The sequence below is a fragment of the Macrotis lagotis genome, chromosome 2, assembly GCF_037893015.1.
Source record: "Macrotis lagotis isolate mMagLag1 chromosome 2, bilby.v1.9.chrom.fasta, whole genome shotgun sequence".
Classification (NCBI taxonomy): Eukaryota; Metazoa; Chordata; class Mammalia; order Peramelemorphia; family Peramelidae; genus Macrotis; species Macrotis lagotis.
This window is the reverse complement of record NC_133659.1, coordinates 100,141,008-100,161,240: the sequence shown is the minus strand read 5'-3', so window position 1 is coordinate 100,161,240 and position 20,233 is coordinate 100,141,008. Positions and strand designations below refer to the sequence as shown.

Sequence of the window (20,233 nt, the reverse complement as noted above, 5' to 3'; positions counted from 1 at the left end):
ATCAGGGAAAGAGAGAAAAACCAGCATGTTCAACTTTCATTGCTCAAAATCATACTATAAAGTACACTCTACTCTTCATATCCCATTGGCATGCTAACCCATGGACTACAGAGATTATCTGTCAGAATAAGTCAATCAGTCAATAAACTTGTATTAATTACCTAATATATTCCAGGGACTGTGTTAAATATTGCAATACAATAGAATGAATTATGTCAGAACATAGACAGAGCTGAAAAGAGTTTTTGAGGTCATTATATTTTGCAGAGGAGGAAATTGAAACCCGGACAGTCACAAAGCTAATAAATGGCAAACCCAGGATGAACTCTGGACCAGATCCAGTGCCCTCTCCACTGTATCATTTCACTTTTTTGGGGTCTCAGTTTCTTTACATATAAAATAAAAGGGTTAGACTAGATGATCTCTAAGGATACTCCAAATCTTAAGATCTTATAGATGATCCCAAATTAACTTTCCTTGATACCAATCACATGTTTAGCCCACCTTCCCTTAATAGTTCCCCTTTCTGAAAACTTTAAACTTTACAAAGCACTTTTACTGTAACAAACTTCTAATTCAGTTAGTACAAGTATTATTATTTCTACTTTACCAATAAGGTATCTGAGACCTGGGAAATAATCTGAGGACTGCCCAGAGTCAAAGAGCTAATTCAGGGTTGGAACCAGGTCTCTTATTTTTCCCTGTTTGAAGAATGGAAGTTTACTTTTTGCCATCCTGAAGTAAAGAAAATTAAGAAAATAAAATTGTTACACAATGATTCAATGATATATAACAAGGTGGAATAAAAAGGATTTGGGGCTTATCCATGTTTCTGCATCCTCATCATTAGAACTGGCAATAAAATTATTATCATAGGTGATATTGCTATAAAGTTTAAGGCTTTACAAGAGTTTGTAAAGTTTGCAAAGGTTTGTAAAGTTCTTTACTCCTCATTTTATTTTCCTACCAACTCTATGAGTTTAGTAGTGTAAATTATTGATAACTCCATTTTAGCGGGAAGACACACACTCAAGTCAGATAAAATGGCTTTCCCAAACAGATGGCAATGGGAAAAGAAGGGATTAAGCACTTCTCTGATTCAAAAAATGGTCTCAACAGCCTCATTTTACACAGGAAGAATTTACTTTGTTTTCCGAGTTCAGACTCTTCCAGGTTGTTGAGATTAGAACAACAAAGCATTTGGCTAGTCACACTTCCACAATGAAATCACATAAAATATCTCTGATCCCCAGTTAAGGTATCATGGGGAATTTCTCAGTCTTTTGGCTAAAGCTAACCCAATCCAAAACCTAGGGGACCTCAGGCAATTATGGATCACTCATAATAATGATGATAATACTTCAATACCTCAAGGAAAAGTGTGAATACCCCCTCATCAGCATAGAGGTACCTCATCATCAATATGAGAATTCCATATCAATATGGGTCTTCCTTCTATTGATGTCAGTGAAAAGCTCCATGTATTAGGGTATGATCTTCATGAATTACAGTGTTCCCCATACCCAATTCTCATCCCTCCCCCCAAAAAATACATCTCTTCATGTCCAACCTTCTAGTGCTTTGCCAGGATAGTCATTGTCAGGTTTAGACTAGAAGTCTTTCTGACTTGGTAGGACTTGATAGATTTTGGACTCCATGGTCATAAACACAAGGTCCCATCATGTAGTAGTAGTAATAATAATAATAACAACCTTTACAATCTATAACCTGGTGGCTAGAATTACACATCCATAGCTCCCTACCTTCTACAAACTAATTATAATCCTCACACTACAAATAGAGACCTCAAAATATTCTGGGGAATTTACCAAAAAAAGAACTCTAAGAGACCCAGAGCATTATCACAGATAATGCTACTATCCACAATAACCCAAACTGGGTATGGTCCCCCCAACATTTAAGAACTATAATGGTATCCTCATACTCTCCAACTTTCATGAAATGAACAGCTTTCTAAATACAGAGATTTGGCAAAATATAAGAGGCAGTAGAGTATAGTGGCTAGACAGCTAACTGTCCCTGAAATCAAGAAGAACTGAGTCTTTCTACACATTGCCTGAATGATTCTTAACCATTCCCTTGATCTCTCAGTGGAATCAAACTCAAACAGAAATAGGCCACTAAATCAGCCATAGGATCACTGTGTCTGTTTGCTTGTCTATCTATTTATCATCTATCTATCTTTTTTATCTAGCTTTCTTAATACATCAACCAAAAATCTGTAATGACACTTTAATCTAGATTAGGCCACACTTGGGCTGCTCTGGGCCACATATATCCCTCTGGTTGCATGTTCAATAACTGGTCAAGATAACTCTTTAAAGTGAGGTCTTCAAAAAAAACCTAAAAAAAATAAAGTGAGGTCTTACAGAAAGAGTTCTGACCTGGTTTGTGAAATAAAATTTCCTCTCCTGCAGTTCTCTCTACTAATTTAGTGGTACCTCTATTAAAGCAATCCCAGGATCAGTCTCTGATTCCTGTCCCTAATAGAAGAAATTAAAATCTTGGGGGAATAGGATAAGGCACATGATAAACCATAGTCAAGAGACTCTTGTTGGTAAATGAGGCTGGCCTTCACTGTGACCCTCACATAGTAAGACCCAGCAGTGGAGTTGGAAAATGATAATGAGAGGGATAACCTTAATCTTCTCACAATTCCCAGGGCATTTAAATTGGAAACAAATATTTTTTTCAGATTATTTTAACTTTTTCCAGACCACTAGCAACACAGTGAAATAAGGATGAGTTCACATCTCTAATTGCCACATCTCAGAGTTATACTTATAGGGTCAATGAAGAAAGAACTTTACATTCTAAAAATACTATTCCACAACAAAGACCAGTTATTTCATCCCCTTGTTCCGGAAGTAGCATTGAAGATTTCACAAAGACTTCATATATATATATATATATAATATATATACATATATATATATAATATATATATGTATATATATAATATATATATATATATATAATTTCATTTAATTCTTATAACTCTGGGAGGTAGATGCTATTTTTTGCTGTTGTTATTCAGTTATGTCTGACTATTTCATGACCCCATTTGGGGTTTTCCTTGATAAAGATATAGGAGTGATTAGCCATTTTTTCCTCCAGGTAATTTTATAGATGAGAAAACTAAGGTAAATCCCATTTGGGATTTTTCTTGGCAAAATTACTGAAATGACTTGCCATTTCCTTCTCCAGTTCATTTTACAGTTGAGATTTAACTGACATGCCCAAGGTCACCCAACTAGTAAGGCCATATTTGAACTCTGAAAGGTAAGTCTTCCTAACTCTATGGTAGGCACTCTATCCACACCACCTAGAGTTCTGGTGCTATCATCATTCCCACTTTACAGCAGAGAAAAATTGAGATTACCCAGGCTAACACAGACAGTAAATATTTGAGTCGTTTTGAACTGATTCCAAGTCGAACACGCTAACCACAGCTACCTTAGTGGTACCTAATAGTGTTGAAAGCCTACTCAAAAGTCCAAAGAATTTTAGACATAAAAGAACAATTTTAAATATAAAAGAATAGGAGGGATAGTGACTTGTCCTAGGCCTTTTCCATAAATTTCATAAAAAATGATGAAACTATAGATTAGGGGTGGCTAGGTGGCGTAGTGGATAAAGCACCAGCCCTGGAGTCAGGAGTACCTGTGTTCAAATCCCATCTCAGTCACTTAATAATTACCTAGCTGTGTGGCCTTAGGAAAGCCACTTAACCCCATTTGTCTTGCAAAAACCTTAAAAAAAGAAAAAAGAAATTCTAGACCCATCTCTTCTTAGGGAGAGTCCCCCTCCATTGTCTTCTAGTTCCTCCACATGAGGTATTCTTTCCCTTTCCTTGCCCTAAATTATTTAAAACAGAAATGTTGGGTTGTGATGGTGATTGGAAAACATCCTACTTATTATCCTGAAACAAATCAAAATCATTTCATTTTCCTTCAAAAGAAAAAAAAAGAGAAAAAGATGAATAGCATATTAACAAAAATGGCAACCACTAACATTTATAAGTGCTTTAAAGTTTCCAGAGCACTTTACAACTGTCATGGTAACCTTTCTTTGAGTAATCTCATACTTATTTTGTAGGTGAGGCATCTAAGGTCAGAAAATTAAAGTAATAAGGCATCAGTGTAGGTCTTTAATGGGAAACATAGGACTAATATTAATAATAACAATCACTGATGTAACACTTTACAAAGTTTACAAAAGGGTTTACAAAACATTCTCTTCACAACAATCATATGAAGTAGGAGGTAAAGGAAGACAGACCAGTTGAATAATGGAAAATGACCTCCCCACCTCACCCCCAAATTTAGGATAATCCAGTGACCCATGTACAGGAACATATAGGAGCTAGGAACAGCTCTGCCCAGTATTCTGGAGGAGGAGAGGTTAGAGGAGAGGTTCCTGAGGCCCTGTGTTCTCATTTCCCTAATTCTTCTAGGACCTTCTATAATGAAAGTAAGAACTTCAATACTAACATAGTCAAACTGTGCCAGAGTAGACCAGGTCTTTAGGCTTCCAGTTGATTTGGGGGGGGGGGGGATTGGAATTAGAGTTAAGTGACTTGACCTAGGTCAAATGGCTGGTAAGGATTTGAACTCAGATCCTCCTGACTCTAGGGTCAGTACTCTATCCACTATGTCACCTAACTTTTAAACATTTAAAAATAAAAATGCTTTATTTTTCCCTTTTCTTATTAGCAAAAGCTGTGCCTTAGTGCTATCTTAGGAGGAAAAATGCATACGTTTCTCTGTTCTTACCATGAAGGTAAAGTACTTGGAAGCAAAGATGTCTCCTCTCATCATCCCATGTACTCTAGTCCCCAGTACAGGCCTCCTGTCATTGTTCAATTCTACAAATAATAATTGATCCTCCAGTGTGTGTGTGTGTGTGTGTGTGTGTGTGTGTGTGTGTGTATACACATATATATGTATATATATATATATATAATCATCTATAGCCAATATAAAAAAGCTATATGAGACAATGGGCATCCTCAAGGATATTTCTTTATGGTGGAGAGGTCCCAGGATGTATCAGCAGCCTTCCATCCTCATGCTGGCCTTCAAACAGAGAAAATTTGCAAAGCCTCTAAAGATAAACTGTGCTGGACCCTGATCAAACTGAGACAAAACATAGCCATTAATATTCATTCATTGTGCTGTACATGAAATGCCATTCAGTCTTACAATTAAGGCTCCTTCCTTTACCTTTTATCCTGTCTCCTAAATCCAATGAAAAGTATCTGATTGGTAAATCCACAATTTACTCTTCCATGGGTTTCACTTTCTTTCTTCTACCTTAAGACATGGTTCTCACTAGTCCTGTCTACCAAATTCTTTTCCCTCTCAGACAGTAAAATGTAATCCCCCTGCCTTTTGTTGAGTGTGTGATTCCTGGAGCCTGGCAGAATGCCTGGTATACAATAGGCATTTAATGAATGTGTCTTGGTTGATTTGGACATAAGAAGAGACACAGAGGAAGGCTAGTGATCTGAATGTCAAATTCATGATTATGTTAGGATAAACCAAATGGGATGAACAATTTGGAAGTTGGATCCTAAGGTCAAGAATTTCTCAGTGAAGCAAAAAAATCAGCAGCCAATAAACTAATAAGAACTAACCCCTAAATCCATTCAGTTGCCAAGACTAGTAGAGCCTATCTGCCCAATATCTCCTCTCTCCTCCCCTGCTCCATTCACATCTTCAAGATCATCTCTGGGACCTTAAAAATTATAAGGGACTCTTAAGTACTCTATGAAATTCTAAGATCCCCTCTTTTCCAATCTAGGGCCAACAGGATAATCTTCCTAAAGTATAGGTTTGGCTTCTGCTCACAAATTTTCAGTAGCTCCCTATTGCTTCTAGATTTACAACAAAAACAAAAACAAAAGCAAACACCCCTCCATAACCTAGCATTTAAAGCCCTTTTACAATCTGGTCTTGGACTTTCCAGATTTATGTCATATTTTCCTCCCTTCCCCCTCTCTGCTCCAACCAAATTAACCTTATTCTCTTCCTCAAGCTAAGCATTCCATCTGCTATCTCTCTATCTTTGCAGTCTCTCATGCCTAAAATATACTGCCTTATCTCTGGCTCGTGGAATTTCCAGCTTCCTCTAAGCTTAGCTCAGGCAGGAGTCACTTCCACTGGGAAACCTTTCCTGATCCCTTTAGTTATCAATGCTCTCTCTCTTCCTTCAACTTATCTTGCATTTATTTATCTATTTACAAGTTGCATTCTATAGTAAAATATTAGTTTCATGAAGACAAGGACTGTTTTTCATAGTATCCCTAAAGACTTGGATATTAATAAGTATCTATTGATTGGATTGATTTGAGTAGATCCAAGATAATTTCAGTGGGTCCTCCTTATAATGATTCCCAAAGTCTAACTAGGATGTGGCAGAGAATTGTCCTCTCAAGCTCTGTTTCTTTGGTGAAGCCTCTAGGAATCAGACCCACTGAATTGCTATTATCCCCATCACTATTACCCATCCCAACCCTGGCATCTAGAAGGAATAGATGGGCTTTGCTAACAGAGCAATGGAGAAATTTACAATGATTCAGGTAAGAAAGCTAAGGTGGATAGTTGAGAAAAGGAGATAATAGTAGATGAGACCTCCCTTAATAAGGAGCAGGAAATTGGTTTCTGTTATAGGCTCACTGCCCTTAAAAATGGATTATAAAGGGGTGGCTAGGTGGTGCAATGGATAGAGAACTGGCCCTGGAGTCAGGAGTACCTGAGTTCCAGATCTGGCCTCAGACACTTAATAATTGCCTAGCTGTGTGACCTTGGACAAATAACTTAACCCCATTGCCTTGCCAAAAAAAATGGATTATATAATGGAGTGGTGGTTTTGATATTCTCTTCCTTCCTATTTAGAGGGTATACACCTTTACTTAAAGAGTTTGGAGAGATGCTAGGTAGATTCTCAAATGGCCTTCCCAGAGGAAGACAGGTAGTTTGCAACTTAGTCATTGGACTGTCCACCTTGAAGGACATTCACTGAGTTCTATAACCTTTCCTTGTTTGGGCATCCTGGTTGCAGTGAGGTGGGCTCGTAGGGGGTGTGAATGAGGCAATTCAAGCGTTCCTCATTCCTAATGACACAGATGACAGTTGTGGGAAGCTTGGTATGAGAAATAATCCAGTCATCCCAGAGAACAAAGGACAATGAGACACAAAACAGATTCCATTTTAACACCCAGGAGCCAAGTTCCACGAGGAGGAGCCTTGTAACCTGGAGGCTTTGGGAACAGAACTGTCCATCACTTTTTTTTTCCCATGAGTTTTCAAGACTTCTCTGGATCAGATCTGCTCTGACTTGCTCTCTGATGGAAGGATCAACATCGTGTCTGAGAAAACTTCTCCATACAGGTGGTGACTTAGGATTCACCTTTCTGAAAATGAGCCGAGGCCAAGTCCATCAGCCCAGAACTCACCCTCCCACCCAGCATACATGCTGGGGTTAGGTAATCATCAGGTAATTCCCTCTTCCAGACCAACTCACCTGTGACTCCCTCATTCATTCTCTTCCCCTTTGATCTCCTGTGGGAGAGTCTTATCTCTAACGATCTGCTTAAAGAAACAAAAGACTGAAGCTCTGGCTTTGACTCCTAGGCATCAGCAGCTTACAGAATTAGATGATTGGGTTCAAAAACATAAATTAAATCCAAAATTCAGATGTCACAAACTGTTAGCCTTGTAATTGATGGCATTTCATCTCTCTTTGTTATGTAATAGAATGCATACTGACTCTGGAACCCAGAGGATCTGAGTTCAAATCCTTACTCTGAAACATATTACCTATCGTATCTTGGGCAAGTCACTCAACTTCCCTAGTCCTCAATTGCTTCATCCATAAAATGAGAGAGTTACACTAGTCAACCTCTAATAACCTTTCCAGCTCTAAATCTCTCAGACACAGGGCTGCAGGCAAGTTTGAATATACCCGGGCAGTGTCCAGTTTTCTGTCCTAGGCTGGATCTACATAATCTGTCCCTATCGTGTCACTGGAGGTAATAAAGGAAAAGAAAAAGGGACAGGAAAGTAAAGATCAGGGACTGGGGATTTCCTGAGTGTTTGGACATTGAGTGGAAGTGTAACATAGTCTGCTAGGAAGGACCCAGGATCCATGACTTCTAGCTCAAGTTTTGACGCTAACTGTAACCCTTTGGGAGTCACTTCACTTGTCTGGGTCTGTGAAATGAGAGGGTTGGACAAGCTCTAATAGTCAAGGATTCTAAGTGACTGCTCTGCCAATGTCAAGCAAAACTAGGCAATTAGTCCTCCTCCAGGTCTGTGGGAGTCACACCAGGCAGCAGCCACACCCTTCCTTTCCACTCCTCTCCTGGGAGCAGGTGGCTGGAAGAAAAGCCAATGGCTCATGCACGGTCTGTTAAAAAGCCTTTAATGGAAATGCAACAAGCAACCCCATTGTTTCCAGTTAAAGGCATCTCAGACTCATGCGCTCATTCTCTCTGAGCAATATTGTTCTTCTAAATGGTAAGAAGAATAGCTAAAAGCCCTTCTAGAAGGGCTAGATCATAGCATATGTGGACCACATACAAGGAATTGAGACTATTAGAAAATAAACTCTTAGAGATTTAGGATTGTCTCCCTAGTAAATAGTTGCTGATTGATTGGCCTGTAGGACAGAGAACATGGGTGATTAGGGATGGAAAAGTAGCAGTCAGCTGTGATGCCTCATTTCCACCCAACATAGACAGGACCCCTAGGGACATCACAGAGGATGTCACCAATCCCCAAGAAGGTAAATTGAGCTTCTTGGAACATCATAAGCACTGACCACCTCAAAGACTTAGAATGCAAGCTCTCTGGGGACAGGGACCATTTTGGCTTCTTGTCTCCCTGGCATAATTTATAATGCCTTATTCATAGCAGATGTTTAATAATCACTCACTGAATTACATTGAGTCCTGGGAACTGCCCATTCATCCCTGAAAACAGAAATTCTGTTTTTGTTCAGCTCACTGAGGCCATATATTGGAATAAAAATCATAAATGTAAGAAGAAAAATTCTCCTTTAACCTCATGTCTCTCAACACTCAAGCCTGGAGGGACCAGGAGATTCGTTCAGACAGGCCCAGTGCTCATTCAGAGACATGAGGAATTTTAGTTCCCAACCAAGGCTGAGAGGTTTCTAAGCAGGATTTCCCTACCCCAGACATATATCTAATCCATCTGAAATCTGGGATAATTGCTACATTCAACTTTCCCAGCTTTCTTCTTAATGATGGTGGCGTCTTGGAAATCTAAGGATTTCTTCTTCATCAGAGCTCAATATTTGGAGAAAAGTACCATGGAAGTAGGGTCTTAATTTCATACCAATGGGAGTTTCTAAAAGGCTTTTCAGTTTCCCTGTATATTATCTTCCGCCATTAGATTGTGAACTCCTTAAGGTCAGGGATTAGCTTTTTTTTATTTTTATTTCCAGAGTTTAGTACAGTGTTTGGAACATTACAGTTACTTAATCAGTGTTTATTGACTATGATTGAGAATATGACTTTGAGATTAGATAAGCAGTATCCTAAACGATAGATAATAGTATGACATATTCTCTTTTGAGCAAGATAGCTCAGTGGAGCAACTGATAGAGTTCAAGGCCTGAAGTTGAGACAACTTGAATTTGAATCTCACATCAGACTTTTACTAGCTGAGTAATCCTAGACAACTCACTTAACTCCTGCCTCAGTCTCCTTGAGGATAATCACAGCATTTGTTTCTTAGACATGTTGTGAGAATCAAATATGTAACAAAGTAGGCATTTATACATTTTTTCCCTTCTTCCCTCCTTCTCCATGAGATTGGAAGACAGGATGCTTGGGCCTATAATAAGTACGTGAATTTTTAACAATCCCTGGTATCACCACTTCCCTGAAAAGAATAAATGCAGAGGGACTATGATAGTAAAGATATAGCAATGTCAGTTTTTATAACTGAAATCCCCAGTAGATGACCTAGGTTGACTGATTTAACTGAAAGACTGTGATTGGAGTGGTCCTCAGAACAACCCAAATCTTCTGTGGGCAGACATGGTGTAAGCCTCTGGAGATGAGGATCATGGGAAAAGGAAGATTGCTTTCAGTTTGCTTTACAGTTGAATGACCTGGGCTTAACTCTCCTACTCTCAGCTTTCCCTCTCCTCATTCCTCATATTAATATAGTTATTTTTTTTTAGGTTTTTGCAAGGCAAACGGGGTTAAGTGGCTTGCCCAAGGCCACACAGCTAGGTAATTATTAAGTGTCTGAGACCGGATTTGAACCCAGGTATTCCTGACTCCAGGGCCGGTGCTTTATCCACTACGCCACCTAGCCGCCCTATAGTTATTCTTTATGGGAATTTTTTGGTATCATATTCATATATTTATTCTTTAAGAGGATTTTTAATGGTATCTCTTTTGACACTTAATGACTCCAGACAGCTTCACCAATACCCCCCACACACACCCTCTGATCCACATAATGTTCAAGTAAGGAAGCATAACCAAAAATAAAGAAAATAATGATGTTCAGTGGTCCAACAAACACAAAAGACAACAGCAACATATTGACTTGTCCCACATCATTTCCACCTAAACTTCATCAAATATAGAGGTGAGAAAAGTGAAATAATAATAATAGGCATCTATATAACATTTTAGGGCTTGCAATAAAATTTAAAAACATTGTTTTGGTGGTGGGATCAGAATCAGTGATTTCATCAGCCCAGGAAATTACTAGGACAATGAGGTCGCTCAGTGGTTAGAACACTGGTCTTGTACTCAGGAAGACTTGAGTTCAAATCAAATAAGTGTTATTCAGACTCTTCTTACCTGTGTGAACCTAGGTAAGTCACATAACCTCTATTTCCTTTAAGCCAATCCACTCCAATATCTTTGCCAAGAAAACCCTATGAACAGGAAACTTTTGATGTAGAAACTTTCACTGATACAAAACCTGTTCAACTTAGAGCTGCAGAAAGTTTCAGGGAGCACCAAAATGCTAAGTAATTTGCTCAAGGTCATGCAGCTAAGTATATGTCAGGAGCAGAACATGGACCCCTTGCTTCCAAACCCAGATGGATCTCTGCCTCCTCCACCATGCTGCCTCTGAGGCAAAACTCCTACTGGTTTTATTGTTTCCTTTAACTGAGGGATAAACTGAGGTTCAGAGAAGATGCTAACTTGCTCAACGTCATTTAGCTAATACAAATCAGATTCAGGATTTGAATTCAGGATTTTCTGTTCCAAAGTCCAATATTTTTCTCCCTATCATTCTTTTCCATTGTGGATCATTCTGCATAGTCATGAAATTGGATTAGCTCTGAACAGCCTTCAGCAAACAAAAATATAGGGGCTTTTATGAGTAAAGGCGTCTGGTCATCCTTGAATCTTGGACAGAGGCTCAGCAGCTCAATCTGGAATCAAAAGCCAGTGTGTCCCAGTGTTCAACATTCATTTGGAGAAAGACCTGTTGGCTGGCCCTTCATTTTCCAGGTCCACTCCCACACACAGATATCGATCATTCACTGCAGCGTCACTTCTGAATACAAAGGACAACGAAACATACACACCCGTCTGGTTCTCATATATGTGAGACATGTGAAACAGCAACCTCCAGGAAAGCCAAGGATCAGGATGTCCTAGTTGGGGCATGGCTTTGCCAGAGAATTCCCCCTTTGTTGGGAATAGAGTTGGCCCATTCAGGCAGGAGGATATAGTGGTTTAAAGGACCCATAAGAGCTCAACACCCTTATGCTCATGTACATGTGTTTTTACAACCCTGAGTGTCAGAGGAGTCTTCAAGGAGGCATGGAGCCCACCATTGTGAAACCTGGTTCTTCTCAGGATCACTCCTTAGCACAGAGCTCTCTCTCTCTCTCTCAGCTATTTCCTTGCCCTTCTCTTAGTTCTAGTTTTCTACTTATCTATTTACTTAGTGTCTACATAGTCAATTGATTCTATTCCTGTAAATATAAGCCTTCTTTACTCTCTATTTTTCCCTCCTTCTGTTTCTTCTAGGAGTGGAAAGATGAACTAAAATGCCGTAGAATGCATTTTGCTTTCCAAAAGAACTCTCCTCAAAATGGTAATATCTTGGTCTAATTTTTACCAATGAGGAAAATGAAATTGAGAATGGTTAAGTGACTTGCCCAGAATGACACAACTAGTGACTGAGACAAAATTTGAACCCTCCTGACTCCCATTTCCTAAACTTCCCATTCTTTCTCCAAATCATTCATTAGCCATTTATATTCCCAACTCTGTCATTGCTTAGGCTATTCATCAATTCTGATGAATACCCTCTTACTCCTCTCAGATCATCCAATGCCACAGTTCATCCTTTCCTCAAGAAAGTTTCTCTTGGCAAAACTTAAAAATCATAGTGATCATTCCCCCCTCAGAATCCCTTCAAATAGAGTCTGTATTACATCACTGAATACCAATGTAGGTAATCTTGTTTTGCTCTCTGTTTCATACAGATGTATCTCATCTCCCCAACTAGATTCTAAATTCCCCAAGAGCAAAGTCATTCTCCATACATATTACCTAAAATAGTGCTAATACTCCATAATACTTGGTGACTTAACTTGGTGATTCATGGGCAGAGGCTTCATATGGACTGCATAATCAGGAAACCTCAGCAGCACTGAACATCCTTCAACATCCAGAGATAGAGGGGGTTTTGGTAAGTTAAGACTTCTAGCTAACCTTGAGTGCTGAACAGACTGGAACAGACTTGGGGTCTCCCAGTTGCAGTGGCATATTTGGCCTTGTAGATTTGGCCTTTTTACAAGGATATTATCAACTGGCTCTTGACATGAATCAGATTCTTTCCTCCCTTTGCAATGGGGAGGAACCATAATCCAGTTCATTAAAATATCTATTTCTATAAGATTGTTCTTATGACAATAACCATCTCTTGCATTGCTTTGTCTCACATTTTCTCAGTTCTCTGACCCAAACAATTGGAATAATTTGGGTAAAACTTGCTCCTGTGTTGGCCAGAGTCTCTTGGACATATTCTTTGTGTGTCTGTGTGTGTGTGTGTGTGTGTGTGTGTGTGTGTGTCTGTGTGTATGTCTGTGTGTCTGTGTGTCTGTAGCCTAGTGATTAGCCCATTTGAAAAGAAGCTTTAGCTAGCAAGGTGTGGCCTGCTAAACAAGCTACCAGCAAGACACACCCTGCTCTGCTCTTCCCCACAGTCACACACCCAGCAAAGGTGTGTGGCCATTTTCAGGAACTTAAGTCTTACAAAATGATGTCTATTCTACACAATGATGTCTATTAAGTTGCAATTCCTAAATCTCTCTCACAAGATCCTTTTCCCCCAAAGATGAAAGAAAAAGAGAATTACTATTGCCTTGAAGACTGAGCCATGGATGACTGCACCCCCTAGACCTTGCCTGAAAGTTTTCTAGCACAAGCATATACTGTAGAATATTCAGTTCTTTTCAGTTCAGTCTTTTTCTATGTCTGACTCTTCATGACCCCATTTAAGGTTTCCTTGGCAAAGATACGGAAGTGGTTTGCCATTTCTTTCTCCAGCTCACTTTTCAGATGAGGTAACTGAGGCAAACAGGGCTAAGTGATTTACTCAGGATCACATAAATAAATGTCTGAGGTTGGATTTGAACTCATATAAGTCTTTCTAATTCCAAGCCCAGTGTTCTACTCTGTGAACCATCTAACTGCCCTAATTGTCTAGGCCAGATGGTCTTCTCAGTCTAAGATTAATAGAATCATATTTAGTGGTAATCTCAGACTATCGAGACTCATACCTTGAGTTTACTTGCCCTTTGGTTTGTATAGCTTTAAACTCACATCTTCTCTACTTAAGATCAATTAATGGACAAGCGTCTATTAAGCACCTACTGTATGCCAAACACTGGTAAGTACTAAGGTCAAAACAAGGGGGAAAAGTGCCTGTCTTCAAATATAGTGCCTCAAAGAGTGCCTGTTCTAATATAAACTCAATAAGGGTAAGGGTTGTTTTAATTCTGTCTTTGTACATCTAATGTCTGGTACTTAGGAGAACTTTAAAAAATGGCTTATTGATAGATTGATGGATACCAACACAAGACTCTACTCAATAACACATAAATAAATAACTATCCTAATTCTGTGTTATTTCATCTTCCAGATAGTGATCCTCATTCTCCCCTTTAGGACCAAGTAAACTGGGTCTAATAATCATAGTTGGCAATTATATGGTGGCTTTAAAGTTTGCAAAACATTTTACATATATTCTCTCATTTAATCCTCATAAAACAACCCTAGGAGATGGGTGTTATTTTTTTTCCTTATTTTGCCAATGAGGAAACTGAGGCAGACAGACCTTTCATCAATATAGTTGTCCTTCTCTGGACACTCTCCAGCTTATCAGCATCATTTCTAAAATTTGGCAATTTCATTTTTTATAAAGTCTCATTGAGGCAGAATGCAAGGAGTTATCACCATTTTTTCCAGCCTAAGAGTCCACTAGGTGACTCTCATTGGGTTTGATGTCCTTTAAAATCCCCATTTGTTTTCTAATTAAAAAAAAAAACTTGCCAGATTAATAGGACTGTGTTTCCTAATAATATTATTAATGTTCAATTGTGAAGTTGTGAACCCTGCCATAATCCAGTTCATCAAAATATCTATTTCTATCAGGTTATTCCTATGGCAATAACTATCTCTTGCAATGTTTTGTCTCATATTTTCTTAATACAAATTAATGACATGAGGTGGAGTATGACTTTACAAGGCTTGGAACACAGTAGATACTCAATAAAGGTTTGCTAATTGCTCTCTAAGCCCAATCTTCCCTCTTACTCCTCTTTAGTGGTACAGCTAGGTAATACAGTGGATTGAGAGCTAGCCCTGAAGTCAAGGAGGATGGGAGTTCAAATCCAGCCTCAGACACTTGACACTAGTTGTGTGACCTTGGGCAAGTAACTGATTCCTGATTGCCCTGCATCCAGGGCCATCTCCAGTTGTCCTGATTCACATCCAGCCACTAGACTCTAGATGACTACAGAAGAGAAAGTGAGACTGGTAAAAGGATAGCATCCCCCTCACTCAAATCCAATTCACTTGCTTTTCATGGCATCACCTCCTTGCTGTAATGGTATCTTCTTTGAGAATGAAGGACAAACATAATTAATCTATCAACTTTATTAGGACTTGAGGCAGAGATGGGGGAGGAAAAGCAAGTAGATAGGGTCTAACCAGCTCTTTCTCTGCAATGATTTGGTCCAAAGTGACTTAGGAGAAGTAAAAGGGAAAGAAGTAAGATTGGAGTAAAAAAGAGTATCCTCATAATTTGCTACCAAATTAAAAATACATAGACTATGAAAGGCCACATAGTTGGCAGGGCATTAGATTAAAATTAAGGATATCTGGCTCAATTACTTACTAGAAAGGTGATCTGAGACAAATCACTTAACCTTTCTGAAACTGTTTTCTTGTTTATAAATTGAGTATAATAATTACAATAGCTTCCTCCTGGGACCATTGTGAGGGAGGAACTTTGTGAAATATAAAGGGCTATATAAATGTAAAACATTAATATTAGCTTACTATGCAAATGGCATGCAAATAAACTTGGGTGTTTGGAAAATCTTGAAAAGACAACATAGTATAATGGAAAGAACTGAGAACTTGGAGTCAGGAGAGACCTGAGTTTGAATCTTGACATTGACATTTGTTACCTGTGTGATATGAGCGAGTCACATAATTTCTCTGCACCTTATATAAAATGAGGCTAATAATCCCTGGGCAACTGACCTCAGAGAGTGGTTTTGAAGATTAAAGGAGATTAATGCATGAAAAATTGCTTTGCAAACTTTAAAGCCTATTACCAGCTGCCACAGCTTAAGCATTATTATCATTAATAATAACAACCAACATGGTTCTTTAAGGTTTACCATGTATATCTTATGGAAAGCCTACTCTTCAAGTGATGCCCAAGCCCTTGCTGAAAGAATCTAAAGAAAGGAGAAACTCAAGAAAGGGCAGAAGCTGGTAGGAAAGAAAGTCAGCATCACAAGTGAGCCAGCCGTTGCTGACTCAGCACTCTGATACAGCTGGAGGTTAATTTAAGGTACTGAGTCACAACCCAAGTGACACCATAGCTGAGGGGCAGTCAGCCTTCAGAGGGAGATGCCCATCTCTTCCAAAGCACTTCCAAGAGCCCCCAAAGAGATAATTATACCCCTCATTCCTCCTCTAAATGCCACCTCCTAGAACCACAGCATCAAAGATCTAGAGATGGAAGGAATCTCGGAGGACATCTTGTCCAACCCCCTCATTTTGCAGATGAAGAAACTGAGACCCAGTGAGATAGTGACATATCCAAGATCATGCAGATGGTAAGTGGCAAAACTGGAGCTGGAACTCAAGTCCAGGGCTTCCCAAATAAGAGATCTGTGATAGTGCTTCAAGTGATGTGCCTGGGATATGAAGGTGTATCATTGCTCTGGAGGCCTGTTTCAGGGGATGGGAAGAGTCAGACTTCAAAGGGTGTGTGTTTGTGTGTGTGTGTGTGTGTGTGTGTGAGAGAGAGAGAGAGAGAGAGAGAGAGAGAGAGAGAGAGAGAGAGAGAGAGAGAGAGAGAGAGTTTGTGTGAGTGTTTGTACTATCTTGCTTCTAGCTAGATCAGGTTGCACTCTTCAAGCATGTCTGGAGACTCTATGTTCTATTTCTTCTGCTTCTTCTATCAACATCCCTACAATACTCAGTAGCAATATCACTTACCCCCAAAAGACATCAATAAGTAATTAGGAACTGCTTAGAAAGAACTCTGCATTGAAATGGTATAGGGTAAATCAGACAAGTCAAAAATACCGAGTGAGATCAAACAAGGTATACTAGATAGAATATCTGATCAGGAAAAGATGGGTTCAAATTCTACCTAAGACACATACAAACTGTATTTCCCTGAGCTAGTCACTTAAATCTCCATGCCTGTTTCCTCATTTGCAAACTGAGAAGGTTGGACTCCACTGTTTCTAAAGCTCCTTGCAGCTATAAATCTAAGATCATATGAAAGGTTGTGATTTAGCCTGGCATTGGATCTTTTCAGCCAAGTTTCCTGAAAAAAATCTTTAAAAAATTTTAAAACTTTTAATTAATCCCATGTAGAAAAAAAACATGGCACTCAGTCTACATATCAAAAAAAATTAAAAGCCAAATGATATTTATCGCATCTATTTCCATGAAATACATGGAAGATGGAAAGGGGACAATTCTTCACTAGTAAGTTCAGCTAGATAATTCAATAAAAAATTCATATTGGCCAAAGTAATAATAATAATAGTTTCAAATAATTGAAACTAAAGAATAGGCTCACTCATTAAGTGAGTGAGAAAGTGAGAAAGAATTGCCTTCATCTGGAAGATCACTACTTCACCTTGGGAAGGAAATTTCTTCTCTGGGATTCTGGGCTCAAAGTCTCACCAATGAGTCAACCACTCAAAGATAATATTCTTGAATGACTAGGCTTGTCCATGGAACTTATCCTAGACTTTCTTCTGGATAGTGTCCCAATGACAGAGTACAGAGATTGTCTCTCCTAACTAATCTGGAAAGTGGAATCTGTGTGGCAGAAAGAATTCTGAGGGTCAGAGAAGAATGAAGGGCAAAAGGCAGACAATATGACCACTAACAGTCTCTCATTTGATTTTGGAAAGAAAAATCCAACGGAATATTGCCCACTTCAGACAAAAAAATTCATGATCTGATTGAAAAAAGGAGTCAAATTTCCTTTTGTTGGGAACCTCAAAAACAAGCTGATAAACTCATTCTTATCCACAACCTCCAATAACACCACAATTTCACTGGTTACTTGTGAATACCACACTATCTCAAAAGTTACCTTCCTGACATCTTTTAAATTTCTCAGTGAAAGTTTCTGGATCATACAGAGGATCAGGACAGGACAGGGGCAAAAAGGGAATATGTGGACTAAATATGACCCCCCCGAAAAAAAATTCCCAAATTCAAGGGTTTGGTTGTGTGGGAGTAGATAGTTGATTGAGGGAAATTATGGAATTGCCTTCCTTGGAGACCATCCCTGGATTATGAGTTATCCTACTGAGAGAAGGAAGATGAGGTGCCTCAGGGATACACCCAGCTCTCTAGGAATCTCTTGTTCATGCTGCTCCCTAGGGACTGGGTTCCAATTAGTTCAATTCCTTTCTCCTAACAAAACATGCTTCCTTCTGGAAAGCAAAATGGTGGACTGGACCAAGAGCCAAAAAGAAAGATGTGGGTTCAAATCTCACCTCAGTAGCTATGTAACCCTAGGCAAATATTTATCCTTACAGATTATTGTAATGAGACAATGTATATTCAGTACTTTACAAACCTCAAAGTACTATATAAATATAATTTTCTCTGCCTCCACTATCCATGTTCCTTGTCTGGCTCAATCCCACATCCAGGACAATAACTTTAGTCCAAAAGTTCAGGTAAGAAACCTTGCTCCTTTCGGAGCATATGCCAACAAATGGAGAGGGCCCTAGGAGCCTCTGCTACGGGAAGCACTGTGATTATGAAGATCAGGAGAGCTCAGTCTTATTCAATCCAAAGGGTTCTCCAAGAGGAGACACCTGGGGAAAAAACTAGACTAGACAATTGAATATTTCACCACAAAGGGAGGAGCTGTTGGCTCATTCTTCAACCAGCTTTGTATAATAAATGCTCACATACATATCCCACACATATCTATGAACATATATGCTCCCAGTACATACACACACACACACACAAACACACACACACACACACTGTTATAGGTGTTTAGCCTGAAGCAGACCCTGTGAGTATAGCTCTTTAAAAGCTTTCCCAGTCACCTATTAAATCCATCAGTAAATTGCCTTTGGGGTCTGGGCTACCCTGGATAGGTGGCTCTCTACTGGCATATTTGCAACAAAACTAGAGGTTTATGCAATGAAAAATATTGGGGTCTAAAAACAACAAACTCTTCTGGCTCCAAGACCTTCAGGGATTGTAAGACAATAATAACTCACATTGACACAATCTACAAAGTACTTTAAAAACATCCCATTTGAAGCTCACAATAAATGAGGTAGGTGCTATTATTATGCCTATTTTGCAGATAAAGAAACTGAGGCTCAGAGAAATTAAGTGCCCTACCCAGACATAGTGGATATCTAAGATAGAATTTGAACCTAGACATTCATGATGATAGGATATCATAGAGCTGGGAGGTCCCTCAGAAACCTCGGATCTAGTCTAATAACTTCATTTTTTTGAACTAGGTCTGATTCTAAAGCCAAGGCTATTTTTTTTAACTTCACTACTCTCTCATACCAAGCTGCCCCTGCAGAAGAGGACTGTAGCATCCCTCTCCATGGTAGCCTTTAGAAAAGCAGTGAGACTCAACCATCAGGACTGATTTTGTTTCAGTCCTGCTCAAAGACAGCATCCTCTGAGGAAGCTCATCTGGCCCAAGAAGTTACTTCCATCCCTTGAGTAAGATGGGGTCAGAGAAAAGAGGAGAGGAAAACTCACCAAGGACTCCCTGCCTGCCTTTCCCAACCCCTCACCTCTACCCCACCCATCCACATCTGAGTCCTGGCCAGACCAGACAGAGAAAACTGAGGAGTCACACCTTAGAATGGTAATTGCGGCTGAGAGGTATGACTCATTTGGCATCAGTCAAGTCTTGCAGAGCTCCTCTCCAGGCGCACACCCATCGACCCCACACCAAGTCTTTCCAACAGTGAAACAAGGGGAAACACCCTGGCAGAGCCCTCTGTGGATGCATTCAATTCTATTCAACCAACAGTGTTTTTAAGCTTTTCCTGGAGGCAGAACACTGCATTGAGCACTAGGAGAGATTCAAAAGTGTGAGCCTTGTCCCCTTTGAAACCTATGTGAGGAAGTGTTTCTAAGTTCCAGGTCTCAGAGTTTCTCTATGTGAGGAAGTGTTTCTAGCTTCTAGTTTCTCTATTTGTGGAAGTGTTCCTAGGTTCCAGATCCCAGCTTAGAATGGGCCTGCTAAATGTGGAAGACTTTTAAGAGTGGAACCAGAAGGGTAGGGAGGAGGTCTTGGAGGTTCCCTTGTTTTACAGAATTCTGTGTCCTTTGCTATGTTAATAGTGATTCCCTGAAAAAAAACTAACACTTAAATTATTTTCCACTCTATTTTGTTACCAAACTTCTCTGATCTTGCATTATCTA

The 20,233-nt window shown here is 39.4% G+C and overlaps 1 protein-coding gene across 1 annotated transcript in view; it reads right to left on the bottom strand.

The window, feature by feature from the left end:
- The window catches only part of PKP1 (plakophilin 1), an 82,548-nt gene that overhangs the window by 31,421 nt on the left and 30,894 nt on the right, over window positions 1-20,233 (bottom strand). The window lies entirely within an intron of this gene.